The sequence below is a fragment of the Pteropus medius genome, unplaced genomic scaffold (genome assembly GCF_902729225.1).
Source record: "Pteropus medius unplaced genomic scaffold, Ma_sr-lr_union100, whole genome shotgun sequence".
NCBI lineage: Eukaryota > Metazoa > Chordata > Mammalia > Chiroptera > Pteropodidae > Pteropus > Pteropus medius.
The window spans coordinates 136,669-143,862 of NW_024349125.1; the positions used below are offsets into that span (position 1 = coordinate 136,669).

The following is a 7,194-nucleotide window of genomic DNA, read 5'->3' on the forward strand; positions in this document are numbered from 1 at the left end:
GTGGAGTCTGGATTCAAACTTGGGACTATCTAGCTCTAAACCTGCTACGCTGTACAGTTTGGCTCCTGTGTTGTTTGTGTCTTAAGTGTCAAGATTTCTGATACTTATGGTTGACCAATCCACATGTTAGCCAAAAAGGACACACATCCATCATTCTCAGTACTTTTCATTCTTTCCTATTGGTCTGAGTTTCCATCTGAAATTATTTTCCTTCAGCTTGAAGAACAGCTTTTTAGCATTTCTCGTCATGCAGGTTATTAGTATTCTGGAAATGTCTTTTCACCCATTTTTAATGGATGTATTTACTGGATATAGAATTCTGGTCTCTTTTTTTTTTCTTTTGGCATTTTAAAGATATTGTTGCAATATTTTCTGGTGACTGTTATTTCTCATGAGAATCAGCCCTCATCTCTTTTGTTTCCCCTCTACCTAATGACTTTTTTTTTCCTCTACTGGTTTTTAATGTTTTTCTCTTTATATTTAGTTTTCAGCAGTTTTACTGTGACAAATAAAAACAAGTCCGTACTTAGACAAGAAGAGACTTTATTCATAAAAACTATTTTGACAGGTAGAATGCTCCAAACTCAGGATCTGCAAGTATCTCAAAAATCAAACATAAAAAGACTTTTATAGAGAGGGGTAAACAGGACCAGCAGGAACTATGGGTAAGCAGTAGATGAGCAAGTAACAAAATCAGGGCATTCAACAGGAAATGTTTCTCTCTGTGGTTTGCCAATACTCAGAATGAGCTGTTAAAGCTAATGTTTTGTACCTTAATACTTGCTTAACTTTTGTGGACAAGCCAAAATTGAGCGGCCTGTGGGGAGGAGAGAAACCTGACTAACTTTTGTCCTCAGGCCAGTGAGTAAATTACATAATTGAGAGCACCTGGTCAATTTTAATGTAGGTGTTTGCTTTATATTTATCCTCTTGGAGTTCACTGAGCTTGTTGAATCTGTAGGTTGATGTTTGTTACCAAAATTTGGAAATTTTCAAACATTATTTCTTTGGATATTTTTTCCCTCTCTTTCTTTCTCCTTCTGGGAGATATATATTTGAACACTTGCTATTGTCTCCCAAGTCATGGAGGTTCTACATGTTTTTGTTAATCCTATTTCCCTCTGGTCTTCAGATGGAATCATTTCCATTGATCTCTCTTCAAGTTCACTGACCCTTTCTTCTGAAGTTTCCCATTCTGTGAAGCCCATCCAGTGAAGTTTCCATTTTAGATATTGTTCTTTTCATTTATTGGATTTCCATTTGATTCTTTTTTTATAGTTACCACTTCTTATGCTCAGAGCTTGCATTTCTTTACTCTGCATGATCTCTTTCTTATGCCCTTGAATATATTTATAATAGTTTAAAGCCCTTTATCTGCTAATTCCAACATCTGGGTCATCTTAACTGCTTTTCTTCTTAATAATAGATTAAACTTTTCCTCTTTTATATGTCTCATAATTTTTTATCTTATGCTGGACATTTTGGATGGTACATTGAAAGGAGTCTGGATTACGCTGTCATCCTTTAAAAGATGTTGAGTTTTGTTCTGTCATGCTGTTAAATGACTGGCAAATCCTTTTGATCTCTTTGGGTTTGGTTTTTTTCTTGATTAAGTCAGGCTTATTTCTCTTTTGTATTCCATCCCAGGATGGTCCATATTCCTAAGGTATGGCCTTTCTGGGCCACAACTAAATGCCTAAGGCACTCAGAGAAGTCTCTCCTCTTTATCTGGACTAGAATTTCAGCTTCTCCCAGCATGACCTTCGATTTCTGAGTTTAGCTCTCAGCACTGCAGCAGCGGCTCTCTACTAATATGTTTTGAAAGAAAAATTGAAGCATTTTATTTCCCAGCATTTGTTTCTGTAAGGTCTTTAAGGATATTTCTCCTTTCTGGACCCCATATGAAGTACAGTGAATTAGCCAAGATGAGAATGTTTGGCTTTCAGTTACTTGTAAACAATAGACATTAGTTTTGAATGTGAATGATTCTAACAAAAAACTGTAGAGGGTACACAATGAGGTTTTTCTGAAAGGCTTATAAGATACCACAAAAAAATATCACCATTGGGAGCAGTGGAGCAACTTGGCTCAAACTAAATTTAGTTTTTATTGTTTTTCACCTTGTATGAAATAGCTGAATTATGATTCAGTGACTTTAACTATAGGAAAATTGTTTACGGTGGTGATAATTGATAGTTAAGACTGAGGTTAAAGGCCTTATACTTGAGGCTTTATATATACAGTTCATTTGTTTAGCTGAATACAAGAAATGTGACAATACCCATTAGATAAGTATATAGATTTAATACAATTTCATCTAAAATATTAGAATAAGATTTGATAAAACATGACAAAGTAATAGCATAACAGAAAGGCAAGATCATTAAGAATTATTTTGGGTAAAATAATGGATTTTAAAAAAAAAAACCACCCTGCCAGACAAAGAAATTAAGCTCCAGTAGCTTCCTAACTGGTGTACTATCATCAAACATGGACACTTCCCTTCCACCTCCAATAAGTCTTCTACATGGTAGCAAATGTGAGCTTCATGTGTCCTTTCAGTGACTTCCTGTTGCTATTAAGATAAAGCAGAGCTCTTCAGCAGGGATTACAAGACCCTGTACTGTCTGGCCCCTACCTACTTCTCCAGATCCATCTCTCATGAGATTGAACCTCACTCTCTTCAGCTGACCAAGTGACCTGTTTTTAATCCCTGTTCTTATCTTGCTCCCTTCTGCCACAGAGCATTTCTCTTTCTGTTTTCTAGGCCTGGAAAGCTCTTCCCTCCCATCATCACCTAGATAATTCTAATCCTGTAGCTTTCAAATTATATTTTCTTAGGGAAGCCGTCTCTGACCTTCAGGTCTAGGCTACATCCTACCCTTTCGGGCATTTATAGTATGTGAACTCCTTAGAAGTACATGTCCCAATTGCAGTCCACAAGTTGGGAATTAACCGTTTGTTAATTAATAGTATGTTAATTTTGTTAAGTTTGTTAATTAATAGTATCTTCATCTCTTCCAGATAAATGATCTCTTTTAGATAACAGTCTTCAGAAAAAAACTTTGTGTCATTTAGACTTCAGCCCTTTCTCTAAAATGGCATGTGGATATTTAGAGTAGCTTAGCACATCCTACCCCTTAGCCTTAGTAGGAGGCAAACGGAGGGCAGCTTGGGGACAGTGGGCTACAGAGGTGAAAGAAAGAGGAGGGAGTCTATTTCTGAGGAAAGGATGAGTCTGATGTCTGGAGAGACTTCAGCAGCAGCAGCTGTAAAGGAGTCCACAGGAATATGGCCCAGTGTCTCCAGTCACCTGGGGAACATATTTGTTTCTTTTCATCACTGATCACTACAGTCCTGATTATCTTGGCTCTATTATTTTCTGAAAGGGTGTCCCCCCTTTTTTTCACCTTAGATTAACCTCAGTTGGTGTCACAGACAGCAGCGTCTCCCAAGAACTCAGCTGTCTGTCTCCACTGGCACCTCCTGCCTCCACTGGACCCACACAAGAACTCTCAGAGGTTCAGGAATGAAGTCTCTCCCTAAGATTCCCGCCTAGTGGTGAAACCACATGCCTCTGTTCAGCAGTAAAGATTTCTGTGAATTCCTGTGTATTTGCTTTAGCCCTTGCATATATGATAGTAACACATTATTCTGTTTTCACTGGCTTTTGTATGCTTTTATGTTCTAAATGTTATTTTCTTATTTTCTTTTTTTTTAAATTTTTTATGCCTACGGCACCTGGTCTTCCTAGGTTGTCTCCCATCCAAGTACTAACCAGGCCTGACCCTGCTTAGCTTCTGAGACCAGATGGGATCGGGCGCGTTCAGGGTGGCATGGCCATAGACTAAATGTTATTTTCAGTAAATGAAAAATATGGTCTAAATGTGCATATTTGGTTTCATGTTCAAAATCTTATTAAACTGGGAGGAAATGTCTGAGATTTAGGAGAGAAAACTAAGTAATTCAGGCTTCAAAAACCTCCACTCAGAGGCAGAGACCGAAAAAAATGGTGTAAATGATAGACACTCTAATTCATCCCTCTGGTGACCAAATCAAAATTGTGACAGAAACAAGGAGCAGCAAGCAAGGAAAAATCACCTGGGATCTAGATGAACAAGCCATACAAATAGGGAGAAATACAAGAAATCACCCTGCAATGACAGAAGGTAGGATGGGACGAGGACGTGTGGCTGCTGGGTCTTGAGGGGCTGAATGAAATGGAGGCAGCGACAGCGGCAAAAGCCTCTTAAAGGGCTGTGTTGGCAAGCAGATTTCACGGTGAAGGACCTGCTCGCTCTGAGCACCAGTGCCAGTTTGGCTGCACACGGGATACCAGGGACTTACAGGGAGACATTGTTGGAGTGAGGGCCGAGGTGAGACTCACTCTGTACAGAAGTGCTGGCAGGATCCATTGTTCCTCGTTGAGTCCTCCCCTTCCCAGTGAGCAAACACAGTGCCACCATAGCCGTGATGTCTGATGTCATCAAACTGGATAACAGAGGTCACTCCACAGAGAAGAGTCCCTGAAACCCCTCCTCCCCCAACTCGCAGCCCTACCCAAGCCACATCTAGGTGTATCCTCGGCAAGTCAGGTGCTCTTTGCTGAGCAGCACCTAGATTCACACTGAAGGCAGTTGGCCTCGGTTTCTGGTGTGGCCTTTTGAGGCAACTATAAGCACAGCATCTGTACATTGCTCGCTGAATCTTAACAGGTGGCCCCGAAGGGGCAGAGGCTTGGGATAAATTTGGCCTGCAGCTGAATGCCTCTTAGGACTGTGCCACTGGACAGACACCTACTTCACAAATCCACACTAATAAGACCGGGAGACTTTGGAGCTTTGCTAAGAAACAGACACGGAAAGACAGCCAAAATGGGAAGACAAAGAAGTAGAAACCAAATGAGAGAACAGAACAGAGATCCGGATATAATGGAGTCAAGTAATCTAACAGATGCAGAGTTCAAAAACACTGGTTATAAAGATGTTTAAGGAATTTGGGGGAAGTTTAGAGAACTTCAACAAAGAGATAAAAAACACAAAAATGGAAATTATAAAAGGGAACCAGTCTAAAATGAAGAACACATTATCTGAGAAAAGAAGTATATTAAATTGAATAAACAAAGTGAATAAAGAAAAGGATCAAATGCCCTATCTAGAGGACAGGAAAGCCAAAGACATGCAATCAGAATAGCAAAAGATAAGATGCTAAGACTATAAAAATAACTTAAGGAGGATATGGAACAATATTAAGGCTCCAAATATTCATCTGATCAGCATAATTGAAGAAAATCAAGATGTTGAAAAGCCGTTTGAAGAAATAATGATGGAAAATTTCCCTAATTTGGTGAAGGAAATGGACATAAAACCCCAGAAAGCTCAGAGAATTCCAAAACTCAGGGATCCAAAGAGGCTTACACCAAGATACATCATAATTAAAATGCCAGGTTAAATACAAAGAAAGAATATTAAAAACTGCGAGAGAGAAAAAGATAATTACTTATAAGAACACTCATAAGACTCGCAGCTAATTTCTCAAAAGAAACTATGCAGGACAGAAGGGCTTGGCAAAAAAGATTCGACAGGATGAAGACCCAGGATCTATAAGCAAGGATTCTTTATCTAGCAAAGCTATCATTTAGAATTAAAGGACAGATAAAGAGCTGCCCAGACAAAAATAGGCTAAAGGAATTTATCACCACCAAGCCAGTATTACAGGAAATATTTGAGGGACTTCTTTAAGAAGAAAAAATACAAAAGACTCACTTCTGTTTAAAAGACATTCACTAAAAATAAGGGAATGGAAAAAGATATTGCTTTGGTGGACCTAGAAGTTATTTAAGTCAGACAGAGAAAGATAAACACTATATGATTTCACTTATATGTGGAATCTAAGGAATAAAAAGAACAAATAATCAAAAACAGACTCACAAATATAGTGGACAATTTGGTGACGGACAGAGGGGAGTGGGATTTGGGGGGCTGGGGAGAATGTGGGGTGAGGGTTAAAGAAGTAAAATTAGTAGCCGATGGATGGTCACGGGGATGGGGAGCACAGCATAGGGAATGCAGTTAGCATTAATACGTTTGCTAGGTGGAGGGTCAGGGGAGGGAGGGAGCAATTGGGGGGATCATTTTACGAACTATATAGATGTCTAACCAATGTTCTGTATACTTGAAACTAATTAAAATAAATAAATTTAAAAATTTTTTTAAATTAAGAAGTAAAAATCTTCCACTCAAAGCCCATGACACAGAAGGAGGAAGGGTTGTTGCTGGAGGGAACTTGTTATATTGGGGCTAAAAGTAGGTATGAATACATTGGAAGAAGAAGAGGGAAGAGAGTAGGGCTATAAGATTGGAGTCTTGTGTGATGAATTGAAGTGAAAGCAGTCAGGCTTTTCTTCAGCTCACAAGCACTCTTTTCAGAGAAGAGGAGGTCAGTAAGGCAGAGAAAAGAATATCACAATTTTAGTGGGAAAGAGGCAGCTCTCTTTTGGGTTAGTGGCCACTTCTCCAAAGGAATCTCATCTCCCACTAATCCCTTCTAGTTACTCTCACAGTTATACCCACAGGAGTTTAGGGTAAAGCACAGCACAGGGAATATAGTTGGTACTTTCTCATAATGACAAAAGAAGGTCATCCAGTTTCTGGGGTGAGGTCCTTTTAGTTACCTTCACAAAATGTGGAATCAGTTAATTAGAGAATGAACAAATAAATGCCATTGAGTAAATGAAGAGGTGATATAAATATAGTTTGAACAGGAAAGACCAAAAAAGCAGGTATATTCTCCTAGCTCTGTTGGGGAAAAAAAAATCCTGCCAGAACTCTAATCATGGGATTCTTAATGAAAAGGAGAGAGAAAGGACTGAGTCTTTGCTGTTGTTTCCATTCATTTATTCAACACAAACTTATTGTCCCTTATATACCAGATTCTATTCTAGGAACGGGTTTACGACAATGACTACAACAGATTTAAAAACCATGCATCTTAGATTCTCGTGGAGAAGACGAAAATAAATAAATAAAACTCATAGTATGTTAGTTGTTGGTGGATGCTAAGAGGACAACTAAAAGCAGAGTTTGCAATTTTCATAGAATGATATGTGACTTATCCACTGCTGCATTACAAATTACCCCAAAATTTAAGAGGCTTAAAAACAACAATAAATTTTATTACCTTTCACAGTTTCTC

General features: G+C 38.7%; 1 pseudogene; it reads right to left on the reverse strand.

Moving 5' to 3' along the window:
• Positions 1 to 3,729: 3,729 nt before the first annotated feature.
• Positions 3,730 to 3,848, reverse strand: LOC120616930 (uncharacterized; annotated as a pseudogene).
• Positions 3,849 to 7,194: the final 3,346 nt, after the last annotated feature.